The sequence below is a fragment of the Ursus americanus genome, chromosome 12 (genome assembly GCF_024610735.1).
Source record: "Ursus americanus isolate L20-20 chromosome 12, mUrsAme1.1.p, whole genome shotgun sequence".
NCBI lineage: Eukaryota > Metazoa > Chordata > Mammalia > Carnivora > Ursidae > Ursus > Ursus americanus.
The window spans coordinates 55695511-55708792 of NC_142138.1; the positions used below are offsets into that span (position 1 = coordinate 55695511).

At 37.6% G+C, this 13282-nt stretch overlaps 1 protein-coding gene across 1 annotated transcript in view; it reads right to left on the reverse strand.

Moving 5' to 3' along the window:
- Window positions 1–207: 207 nt before the first annotated feature.
- Window positions 208–13282, reverse strand: part of LOC148109194 (uncharacterized) — a 76202-nt gene continuing 63127 nt past the window's right edge. The window contains exons 7-8 of the mRNA XM_087866142.1: window positions 12214–12351; window positions 208–7739 (exon numbers count right to left, since the gene is read on the reverse strand). The gene's annotated coding sequence lies outside the window, so the exon portion shown is untranslated. The remainder of the gene's footprint in view (window positions 7740–12213; window positions 12352–13282) is intronic.

Sequence of the window (13282 nt, forward strand, 5' to 3'; positions counted from 1 at the left end):
CCCTCTGACCCTCCCCCCCTCATGCTCACTCTCTCATTCTTTTTCTTTCAAATAAATAAATAAATAAAAATTCTTTAAAAAAAAAGAAACAGCACTTTTAAAAAAAGGTAATAATTTTAAAAATTATTTAGAAATTGAAAGATACTGCCACAAATATTTAAAATTTAAATTTATTATTTTTTCAACTTTATTTAGATGTAACTGACATAACATTAAGTTTAAGATGTACAAGATGATTTAGTATGCATAAATGTTATGAAATGATTACTACAATAAGATTACATCTCAATTATATTTTTGGTAAGAACTTTAAAAATTTACTCTTTAAGCAAATTGCAGGTGTAAAATACATGATTATTATAGTCACCATACTGTACATTAGATTTCCAGAATTTATTTATCTTATAGCAGGAACTTTGTACTTTGACCACCTTCACCCATCTCCCACACACTCTTGCGCCAGTGACCACCAATCTACCATCTGTCTCTATGAGTTTCATTATTTTAATGTCCATATTTTAGATCATACAGTATGTACCTTTCTCTGTTTGACTTATTTCAGTTAGCATAATACCCTGAAATTTTGTCCATATTGTTACAAATGACAATATTTCCTTCATTTTAAGGTTAAATAACACACACACACACACACACACATACACACACACATCATATCACATATTCTTTATCCATTCATTCATTGACAGACACTTAGGCTGTTCCATGTCTTGGCTATTGTAAATAATGCTACAATGAACATGGGAGTGCAGATATCTTTTCAAGAGTCATTTCATTTCCTTCTGATATATACCCAGAAAAGAGATTGCTGGATCATGTGGTTGTTCTATTTTTAATTTTTTGAGGAATCTCCATATTGTTTTTCATGGAAGCTACATCATTTTACATGCCCACCAGCAATGCACAATGGTCCTAATTTCTGTATCTCCTGGCCAACAGTAGTTTCTTTTCTTTTTTTTTAATTTGCTTTTTAAAAAAATAATAACCATCTTAATGAGTGTGAAGATATCTCATTATGGTTTGCATTTGTATTTCTGAATGATTACTGACAAATTTTCTTTTCTTTAGGGTTTTCTATATATACAATCAAGTCAACTGCAAATAGAGACAGTTTTACTTCTTTTCCAATTTGGATGTTGTTTATTTCTTTTTCTTGCCACACTGATCTGGCTAGGACTTCCAGTAATAGGTTGAATGGTGATAGTTTTCATCTTGACCTTAGAAGGAAAGCATTCAACTATTCACCGCTGAATATGATGTTAGCTGTGGGCTTGTAATACAGGGCCCTCACTATGTTGAAGTATGCTCCATCTATACTCAACTTGTTGAGAATTTTTATCATCAAAGGATGTTGGATTTTATCAAATGCTTTTTCTGTATCTATTGAGATGATCATATGAGTTTTTCCTTTCTTTCTATTAATGTGATCGATCACATTTGTTGATCTGTTGTTGATATGTTGAACCATCATTCTATCCTAGTGATGAATCCCACTTGATCATAGTGTATAATTCATTTAATGTGCTGCTGAATTCAATTTGCTAGTATTTTGTTGAAAATTTTTGCAGGGATATTTATCAAAGATACCGCTCTGTAATTTTCTTTTCTTGAGTCTTCGTCTGGCTTTGGTATCTAGGTAATGAGACCACATAAAATGAGTTTGGAAGTTTTTCCTTGGAAGAGTTTGGGAAGGATTGACATTAATTCTTCCTTAAATGTTTGGTAAAATCCACTTGTGAAGCCAACTGGTCCTGGGATTTTCTTTGTTGGGAGGTTTCTGATCAGTGACTTACTCTCCTTACCTTCTATTAGTCTGTTCAGATTTTCTACTTTTTCATGACATAGTCTAGGTACATGGTATCTTCTAGAAATTTATCCATTTATTCTAGGCTGTCCAATTTGTGGTACAGAATTTCTCATATTAGTCTCTAGTGATTCTTTGTATTTATGTGGTATCATTTGTTTTTTGTTTTTGGTGTTGTTGTTTTTTTTTAAGATTTTATTTATTTATTCGACAGAGAGAGAGACAGCCAGCGAGAGACGGAACACAAGCAGGGGGAGTGGGAGAGGAAGAAGCAAGCTCATAGCAAAGGAGCCTGATGTGGGGCTCGATCTCATAACGCCGGGATCACGCCCTGAGCCAAAGGCAGATGCCCAACCGCTGTGCCACCCGGGCGCCCCTATGTGGTATCATTTGTTATGTCTCCTCTTTCATTTATAATTTTATATATTTGAGTCCTCTCTTTTTTTTTCCCCCTTGGGTAGTCTAGCTAAAGGATTGTTAATTTTGTTCATCTTTTCAAAGAACCAAACTTTGGTTTTTGTTATTATTTTAGTATGTTTAGTAGTATATTTCATTTCTGCTCTGATCTTTATTTCTTTCCTTCTGTTAACATTTTTCTTAGGTTTTCTTCTAGTCCCTTGAGCTGTATGATTAGGTTGTTTACTTGAAACTTCTTTTTTCTTGATGTATGCATTTATAGCTATACTTTCTTCTTAGAGCAGCTTTTGCTTTATCTCCTAAACTTTGGTATGTTATGTTTCCATGTTAATTTGCCTTCAACTAATTTTTGTTCCTCTTTTGATTTCTTCTTTGATTCACTGGTTGTTCCAGGGCGTGTTGTTTAATTTCCATCTATTTGGGAATTTTCCAGCTTTCTCCCTGTGACCGTTTTCCATTTTCATACAATGATGGTCAGAAAAGATTCTTGACATAATATCTATCTTACTGAATGTATTGAGTCTTTTTTTGTGTTTGTGTGTGTCCTAACACATGATCTATCCTAGAAAATGTTCCAACTCTCCTTGGAGGCATGTGTAATCTGCTGCTGTTGGATGGAATGTTCTGTAAATGTCTGTTAGGTCTATTTGGTCTACAGCACTGTTCAAATCCACTGTTTTCTTATTGATTCTCTGTCTGGATGATCTATCCTTGTTGAGAGTGTTTATTAAGGTCACCAACTACTATTGTATTGATGTTTATTTCTCCTTTTAGCTATGTTAGCATTTGCTACATATGCTTAGGTGCTCCAGTATTAGGAGCATAAATATTTATGATTATTATATCTTCTTGAAGAATTGACCCCTTTTGCATTATATAATGAAATTCTTTGTCACTTGTGACCATTTTAAACTTAAAATCTATTTTGTCTGATATAAGTATTTATTACCCTTGCTTTCTTTTGGTTACCATTGGCATAAAATACTTTTCTCCACTTTTTTACTCTAAGCCTGTGTGCATCCTTAAAGCTAAAGTGAGTTGCTTATAGGCAGCATATCCTTAGATCTTGTTTTTTCCTCCATTCTTCCACTCATTGTTTTTAATTGGAGATTTTATCTGTTTATATTTAAAGTAATTATTGATGGATAACAATTTACTATTGCCATGGTGTTCATTGTTTTCTGACTGCTTTGTAGATCCTTTGTTACTTTCTTCTTTTCCTGCTCTCTTCCTTTGTGAAATGATGACTTTTTGTGTTGTTATGCTTTGACTTGACGCTCTCGTCCTAACTTTTACCTACTACAGGTTTTTCTTTTATGGTCACCATGAGGCTTACATTAAATATCTTATAACATCCCATTTTAACCTGATAAGAACTTAACTTCTGTAGCATACAGAAACTATATACTTTTACTTATTTTCCTCCCATCACATTATAAGCTATTGATGTTACAATTTAAATCCTCTGTATATTGTGTATACAGTAATACATTTTTGCAGTTATAGTTATTTTTAGTATTTTTTTTAACTTTTAAACTATAGTTATAAGTGATATATACACCACCATTATTATGTTAGAGAATCTGATTTATCTATGTATTTACCTTTACTGGTAAATTTTATTCATTTATACTTTTCTAATGTTAATTAGCATCACCTCAATTTAGTAAAACAGTATTCAATATTTCTTATTTGGCAGGTCTAATGGTGATAAACTCCCTCAGTTTTGTCTGGAAAAGTATTTTTCTCTCTTTCATTTCTGAAGGACAACTTTGCCGGGTATAGCATTCTTGGTTGATAGGATTTTTTCCTTTCAATATTTTGAATAAATCATCTCACTGTCCCTGGCTTACAAAGTTTCTGCTGATAAATCCCTGATGGTGTATTGGGTGTGTCCATGTACACGACCAGTTGTTTTTCTTTCTTTTTTTTTTCAAGATTTTGTTTATTTATTTGACAGAGAGACAGGCAGTGAGAGAGGGAACACAAGCAGGGTGAGTGGGAGAGGAAGAAGCAGGCTCCCAGCAGAGGAGCCTGATGTGGGGCTCGATCCCAGAATGCCGGGATCACACCCTGAGCCGAAGGCAAACGCTTAACGACTGAGCCACCCAGGTGCCCCAGGACCAGTTGTTTTTCTATCACTGCTTTCAATTTTTCTCTTTTTATTTGACTTCTGACAATTTAATTATAATGTACCTCAATTTAGCCCCGTTAGGATTGAAACTTTTGGGGGCGTTTTCAACCTCATGAATCTCAATGTGCATTTCTTTCCCAAGTTTCAGAGTTTTTCCATAGAAAACTTAACTTTCAATAATGAAATAGATTCACTTCCCCTTTCTCCTACTCTTCTCCTTCCAGGATTTCTATAATGCATAAATTTATTTTATTTTGCTGATGTCCCATAAATTCTATAGGCTCTCTTCACAGTGTTTCATTCCTTTTTTTTTTTTTCCTTTTGCTCCCCTGACTGGATAATTTCCAACAGGAATTGGAAGTTGATTTTTCTTCTGCTTTTTGAAATCTGCTATTGAAGCTTTCTATTGAAGTCTTCAGCTTAGTCATTGAATTCTTCAGCTTTGGTATTTCCACTTAGTTTGCCTGATGATTTCTTTTTCTTTGTTAAACTTCTCATTTTGTTCATGAATCCTTTTCCTAATTTCATTTAGTTGTCTGTTTGCATTTTCTTGTAGTTCACTGAATTTCCTTAAGAGGATTATTCTAAAGTTTTTGTTAGACAGTTCATCACATTTTAGGGTCCGTTATGGGAGCATTATTAGTTTCCATTGGTGGTGTCATGTTTACCTGATTCTTTGTGATCCTCATATCCTTTTGTTGGCATTTGCATTTGAGTAAACAGACTCTGCATCCAGATTTTGCAGGTTTTGTTTCAGCACGGAAAGACCTTCACCAACCAGCTCAGCTTAGGATACTCGGTCAGCTGGTAGCATCTGTGAGCAGATGGAGTTTGCCCCTGGGGTCTCTAGTTAGGTGAGGCCACTCCCCCTGCTCTTGGTGGGGTGGAGTTTGTCACTGGTTGAGATGGCCTTCTGGCTGGACTCTGTGTTCAAGCAGTGCTGCTATGTGCACTACCTGGTTGGGCAAGACTTTTGGTTGTTTTCCATGTTTAGATGGTGCATTCTCTGGACTCTGCAGTCACCTCTGGTGGGGTGGAGTTGCAGGCTATATTCCCCACAGGGCAGTGCCAGTGGTGAAATTTTGCAATGGGACAGGGTTTGGGGCTATGCTCTGCAATCCTTCCTGTTCAAGTAGTGCCTGAGCCTGGACTCTGCATTTAGGTAGGGCTGAAGGCTGGACCTCATGGTCAGATGGGACCTCAGTCTGTGCTCTGCAATTAGGGCAGCAGAATATGCCTCAAAGTTGGCCAGGGCTGCAGGCTGGGCTTCACAATTCAGTAGGCCACTGGCCATGCTCCACTGTTGGGAGAGGTTGCTGGCTGGGCTCTCTGGTGAGGTGGTGCCTCTAATTGCACCCCACAGTTGGGGGAGGCTAGTGACCATGCTCTGCAGCTGGATAGGATCATTGTCTTTGCTTCTCAGTCAGGTTGGGCTGCCAGCTATGCTCTGTGATTGAGCAAGGTCATTGGTGAGCTCCCTGTTTGGGTGAGGACACAGGCTCTTTAGCCATCTGTTAAGGCCATATCCTCTGCTCTACTACTGAGTAGGGTTATAGGCTGGGCTTGGCAGCTGGGTGCTTACCATAGGCTGGGCTCCAAATCTCCTCAGGAAGCTCAAGCGTCCCTGGCTATGTGGAGTGAGAGGCTATGCTCAACACTTGGGCAGTGCTGCCAGCTTGGCTCCCTGCCAGGCAGAGCCATAAGGTATATTCCACAACTTCAGGGTGTTGTGGTCGCTATTCCTGAAGCAGTGGGTCTGGAAGACATGCTCAGCAGTTGGGCAGAACTGTGAATTTCCTACCCTGCTCAGGCAAGGCCAGAATATGTGCTTCACAGGCAGTGTGGCCCTGTGGCTGGCGAACCAAATCAGGCTGAACTGCCAACCAAGTTTCCTGGCCTGACAGGGTCACTGGCTGGAGTCTGCTGATCTGCAGAGCTGCTGACTGGGATCTCCGCTCAAGCAGGAATGAGGTCTGCCAAGATGTGTATGCTGGTTGCTTTAAGCTCCACCCCCGCTTTATCTGTCTCTATCTTAACCCCCGTACTTGAACTCCACAGATTCTCCCCCATGATCCCTGGGAGGGATGACCCAAGTGAGCCTCCTGGGAAACATGCCACAATGCTGGGGAGATTGGATGTCAATCTTGGGTCCTCTTTTTCCCACTGGAGAAACTGGAAGGCCAGGGAGGCTCTCCTAGTAAGGTTCTGTGCCCTCCCTCCCAGAGAGGGGTGATTGATTAAAGTGAGACCACTTCTCTTACCTTTCAAATGCAGTCCTGCTCAGGCTCTGTGGCCCAGGGGAGTGCTACGGCCTCCTCCCAGGACTCTGCATCTTCACAATGGTGTCCTGTCTATGCATAGTGACTTGTTGGTCTTCGTATTATTGGGACTGAAGTTAGTAACCAGGAACAACCTATGTCACCATCTTGATGATGTCATCCTCCTCCTTTAAGCTATTATTCTTAAAATGAAATTTTAAAATATACAAAGCAGCAATTCCTTGATAATATTGACCTTTGTTTTATAAAAAAATATTCTAGGCATAGAACACCTTTCATTTTGCATTTTTCTTGACTGGATTTTGAAGAGCGGTTCCAAAAGTAACTTCAAGTTAGGCATTAGAGTATATGTTGTTTCATATGAGCTCATTTCCTTTTGTAGAGGTGAAAATGTCTTTTCTCCTTTCTCTGATTTTGGTTTTGCCATTGAAGTTAATATTGCTTTTGCTAATTCAGAGTTTAAATCAATTTCTGATTTCATTTAGAGTATTCCACACAATGCTCACATCTTTTTTTCTCTTCACATACCCTCCTTTAAGCATTTAAAAGAACTGTGGTCTGTGGCAAACATTCAAACACTGTGAAATGATAGTGAAAATTATTGAGCTGTATTCAAGTACGAGATTATTCAGATAGCTTAGCAAGGCAAGAGCACTACATTGAATCACATGTCAAAATTGCCAGTGTAATAACATATTTTGTTTTCAGAATTCATTGTTTCTTGGAATGCCATTTATCTGTCTTGGAACACCACTCATAAGTTTTGTGTAATGCATTTTATAAGTATAATCTTATGCCTTTTTTTTTTTTTTGCAAGAATGACTCACCAATAGCCGTGGATAGGGTCAAGACCATACACTTATAAAATCGCAGTAACTACAAGCATGACTGACTGATGAGACCATGACCACTTCTCTCCATCATGTTTCCATCCCTCTTCCCTCAGGCTGGATGACTGCATTTCAAGTGTCCAGAATAGTTGATCTCTAACTTTATTGGCTCTCAGATTCTATGATTCTCCATGGCCCATGCCAGTTAACACATCACACAAACACAAAAGTAAGCATGAGCTAACTTTCCATCTTTCCTGAAAAAGAGAATAAAATTGTATTTTATTTAATTATATATTTATTCCACTTCCAGAGTAGTTGACCCCCAGAAAAAAATTGTCTAGTGAGACACATTAGCCTATCTTGGAGGTTTGAAAGATTGGATTAGGCCACTATTTGAATGCTTGTATATCATGTCAGGAAAGTAAATCAGATGACCTTGAAGCCACTTAGAGCCTTAAAATATTGCTAAGGTTTGACTCAAGGGATTAGCCCATTAAGCCATTGCCACTGGCAGTACACATGATGATATTCTGAGGCTGGTATGAGCCTCTGTACTCTCAGGGTTTACTTACTATGGAAAAAAGAAAAGTCAGATTAAGCTGTCAAAACCCCAAAATTAACATGTGCACCTAATTGGCTTAGTTTGTTGTTATTATTCATACCATTACAATTTGTGTCTATAGAAACTATGGCCATTATTTTTAAATTGCTATTTCAGAAAGGCAAGTTATCAATATTAACATTGTGACAGAAGTAAAGAAAATTCATAAAATGTACAGAAATACAGCTAAATCCAAAATGGGCCTATCAGTACATAAGTAGGAACACATTTTCAAGTTCTTGATATGCTTGGCCTCTATCCCATACCACTAATTACTTCTCAGCTCAAATGGGCAAAACCGTTAGCAATTTGCTTGGCAATAGGTGAAAAGATATGTTTCTTTTTTTCTTTCCCTGTGGAAAATTGTCTGCATTGTGCTGCAATGCTGAGCAAGTTATTCTTAGCAGCACGTCTCTTCAGACATTTTATGGCAGCTTGGGGAATATTAAATGTATGATTAATAAATAATTACAACTATGTGTCCAATCTTTAACTCCATATTCAAAAGGAGCTTTGACTGTGTGAGGCGTTTGAGAGGAGTTCTGAAAACAATATATTTATACGTTTTAATTTAGATTTATTCCAGTGTTAAAGTACAAATATTTACATACTTTGTGCATATTTTACATATAGAATTATTTTAACCATTATCAGTATACAACCACCTCCAGGGAGAAATGCAGTAAGGAATTTTGCAGCAGGAAAACATAGTAAACAACAATTTAGAACAGAAGGTAAAGAGCATCGTAAACATGGAGAATCTGAAATTAGAGAAAGAATTTTTAATTAGGTGGAACGTAATCACTCAGCTGGAATTTGTCTACGTTACCAGAACAGGAGCATTTTGTTATTGTTGTGGAAAGTGCTTTCAAGATATTTCATTAACAAACCAAGCAGAAAATCCCATTTCATTCTTATTCACTGTCTCTCTCTCTCTCTACCTAGGAATACAGGGCAATATGAGCTTAGCATATCTGTTATTGTGCAGTGATATGATAAGAGAATTTACATCATTTGCAGCATGGTATAATCATAGTGAGCTTAGATCCTGAATTTTCTGGAAGAGTCCCAAATTCCTACTTGATCAATTCTATGTGTTATCTTTAGGTTCCAAAGTTATGGTGAAACAAAAAGCTGTAGCTGGATAAGAGAACACTTCTAGTTCCCACTATACCACTCGGTTTGTGCTCAAAAATGTTTCTTAAACGATTTTGGTTGCAGTCCCTGCCCCTCTCTTTATGCAAAGGCATGAATGCTGGAATACCAAACAGTCTCATTCCATGGCTTAACTCGTATTAGGCAGCATGACATAGCAGTTAAAAATGGACTGGTATTTGTGTGCTTGAATTTGAATGCCAGCTCTGCTAATCCCAACTCTGTGTGACCCTGGGCAAATGATTTAACCACTCTGTGCTTCAGCTTCCTCTGTAAAATAGGCTTCACAATAATGATAATTTCTCGTGGAGTTGTTATATGAGGCTTTGACCAGTTGGAATACACAAAACACCTATAAGAGTGCAGAACAGTGGGGTGCCTGGGTGGCACAGCAGTTAAGCGTCTGCCTTCGGCTCAGGCCGTGATCCCGGTGTTATGGGATCGAGCCCCACATCAGGCTCTTCCGCTATGAGTCTGCTTCTTCCTCTCCCACTTCCCCTGTTTGTGTTCCCTCTCTCGCTGGCTGTCTCTCTCTGTCAAATAAATAAGTAAAATCTTAAAAAAAAAAAAAAGAGTGCAGAACAGTAAATGTGATATATGTATTGGTGAAATAAACACATGTGAGAAAGGACAGCATATGAGCTCAAATTCTCTATTAATTCAGTTATTCAGCTGCTGTGCTTTTAGTACTCCAACTCATAAAACCCTAAGAAAAGGGTATTGTTCTGTATAAATATGAAAAAACAAAGTATTGAAGTTAAGGAACTTGCCCACAGTCTCAGCTAGTAAGTGACACCCAATATTTAAATCCTGATTGCACATCTGTGCCATCTCTCCTCTGCTTCCCCAAGGTACCCAGAGATCTTGCAAGCTGATTATTACCCTATTATATCATGTCTTGACCCTAATTTCATTGCCTGCAAAAATATGTAACAAGCATAATTTTTGATTATAGGGTGGTTGAAAAGCAATGTTTGCCTTCTCACAATAAAGACTAGTGGTTATAGAACCAGATTCTAGAGCAAGACTGCTTATGTTCACAATATCAGCTTTACCACTGTCTGGGTGACCATGGGCTAAACCTCTGTGCCTCAGAGTCCTCTTTTGTTCTGTGAGCATAATAGCACTAAATTCAGGTTATTTAAATATTAAATTAATTAATAAAAATAAAGCATTAGAATAATGCCTGGCACATAGGAAGTACTATAGAAATGTTTCTTGTTAATACACTTAACATAACTACTATGACTCAGGGGGCCTGGGATGGGTTAGAGAAGAGACATTTAATGGTACTTCATCGATCTACTCATGGTCCCACAGAAATAAATAAATGTGTTTCCAGCTTTCATTCAAATAGAAAGTCATTCTTCTTGTCAAAAGGGATTTAATCCTCCTTCCTCACAAACCATTGCTTTAGTGTTAAGGACATTGATCCCCAAAGAAGAGACACTTAAAATGCTCAGCTTAGAGATGAATACAGCTGGGGATTATACAGGCCCAACTAACAATAAACAATGTTGAAAGGAGGCAAAGCTTTCCACAGAAACTAGCTGTTGAAGATTCAGTATCTAATAACTAGTCTTTGATCAAGTACATAAACAAAAATCTAAAATTCAGTGGAAGGGGTCTGACTGACCCGGATAAATGAGAACAACGTCATGTGCGGGAGGTGAAGCCTGGACCAGACGCATCCCCTCTGCCACACCTGGTCAAAGCTTATGGAAAGCCATGAGCGAAGAGGAAAAGAAAACTCATTTCAGAAATCTTGTACAGCCTTGAAATTTTGACATAGGTATGTAAACAGTATATAGTTCTTAGTACAGAATGTAGCCTTCGTTGTTTTCCATATTCACAGAATTCTAAATATAAAAGTCCTTTCAGGTATTGTAAAAGAAAGTTGCCTGAATGGGCTGAACCCCACTCAGCTGTTAACTTGAGATTCTGGTGCTCTTAGCGTACAAAATAAATAGCACTTACAATGTTCTCTCTTAATACGGCTTCTTTCCGAGTGGGCTTTTCTTAGGCTTACCTTGGTAGAGTTTTAGTTTCCCATTTGCTTTGTCTTTTGTTTTCAGAAGAGGAAAAATCTTGAACAGATTTGTTGAGAGACTCAATGAATGGGTCACTAAGAGGATTGTAGATTTTAATAGACTCTTCTCTTGCCTTCCCACGCAGCTAGCTATTTCCTAAAACCCTAAGTTTAAAGGATTTGAAACAGAACTTTAAATATTATAGAGCTGAATCATCAAAGGGTTTTAAACCTGCCACTGGATGAAGGACAGAAAAAGGACCATCTGATCTAATGCATGAATTCTTAGCACTGACGATGGTTCCCTAGAGCAGAACAGAGAAAAACTGGAAAGGAAATGCTTAATTGAACCAACATAGGCTACTATGGTATACATGGAAAGCAAAGCTTTAAAATGATGAATTAAAATAAAGGGTAAAGAATGTAAAGGTGATGTTAACTTTCTTTCCTGGAAGCTGCTAACTTATCTAGGGCAATAGCTCTCAGATGTTCGAAAGAGCACTGGTCCATAATGATGTTTTCACTGGTCCCCTACAAAGTGAGGACAAGTGATGAGTTTTTCATTATGTGTATTTTTTATTTAAAGGATTATTCCTTATTCTGGGAGTGTGTCTATTAGCATTTTTGCATTAAATATCCTTTAATTAGAAGAGATGTTGATAACATAAGATAGTTTATCTTCTCATTCCAAAACCCTTACTGATCAAAATTAAAGGTCAACAGTATATTCTCTCAATAAAAAAAAAAAAAAATCTGATCTGTGAAAAAGAAAATCCAAGACCCAGCAATCTAAGTCAGTTCTTTTCCAGAAAGTGAATTAGAATTACCTTAGAAGCAATTTCAAAATAGACACTGCCACTCCCCTCTGTTGTGAGCTCTCAGAAGGAAAGTGGAAAGAGGAGAAAGAGAGATATGTATTTTTATATAAGATTCTGATACAGACCCTAATTGACATCCACAGTTCCCAGGAGAGAATGATCAACTATCATCCGTGGAAGACCCATATCTTGTTTACATTTGTATTTTTCTTGAATTCATTCACCTCTGTGGACAGGAGACAAACAGTTTTCAATGAAGTTTCCTAAATGAGAGGAATAATATTTCAGGAAACAAGTTTCTATGCTCCACATAAAAAAGATCTTTGAAGAGGAAGCTTCAAGTAACCGACAATTCTTTTCATAACGAAATCATAATATGAAAACTCCAGGGATATAACGAATATGTTCTTGAGTGTGGTGGGAAGCTAAACAAAGTTCTTGAGCTAATTTTAATGGAAAAAGTTTCTGCATACAAACTGAGTAAGCAGACAAACTCTATAAATATATTTCTTGAGCTCTAAAAAGCTACATGGGGGAATGCTAGAACAAATATTCAAACTGCGTAAGATGGGTGAAAGTGTAAAAGTAAACTCAGATTTCTTTAACACTATGAAGCAAAATAAGATGTTTAAGACACTGAATTTTTCTCTGTCCTTGAATAGATCAGTCTAGTATCATTTTTGGCTCCAATTTGGTTGATTTCCTCACTGGCCTGTATATATGTATATAAAAAAATTGTCCTTATTTAGTAATTGATTTCCATGATAGGCTTTGCTTCCTTATACGTAATATTATTGCGACTAAAGCTATATACCAGGCACGCCTGGGTGGCTCAGTTGGTGAAGGGTCTGCCTTCAGCTCAGGTCATGATCCTGGGGTCCTGGGATTGAGCCCCATATTGGGCTCCCTGCTCAGTGGGGAGTCTGCTTCTCCCCCTGCCTGCCGCTCCCCCTGCTTGTGCTCTGTATCTCTCTCTCTCTCTGACACATAAATAAAATCTTTAAAATAAAAATAAGATAAAATAAAATAAACTATATACCATATCCCTCCCCCTCTCCCACCCTAACACTAGCATAAACTGTCTCAACTCCTATGCAAATCCTACTCATTCTCTAATGCCTATTTCATTTACACAAATACTGAACACTTAGTATGTGCCAGGCACTTGCTAGGCCCTAAAGGGCAATAAAGGGC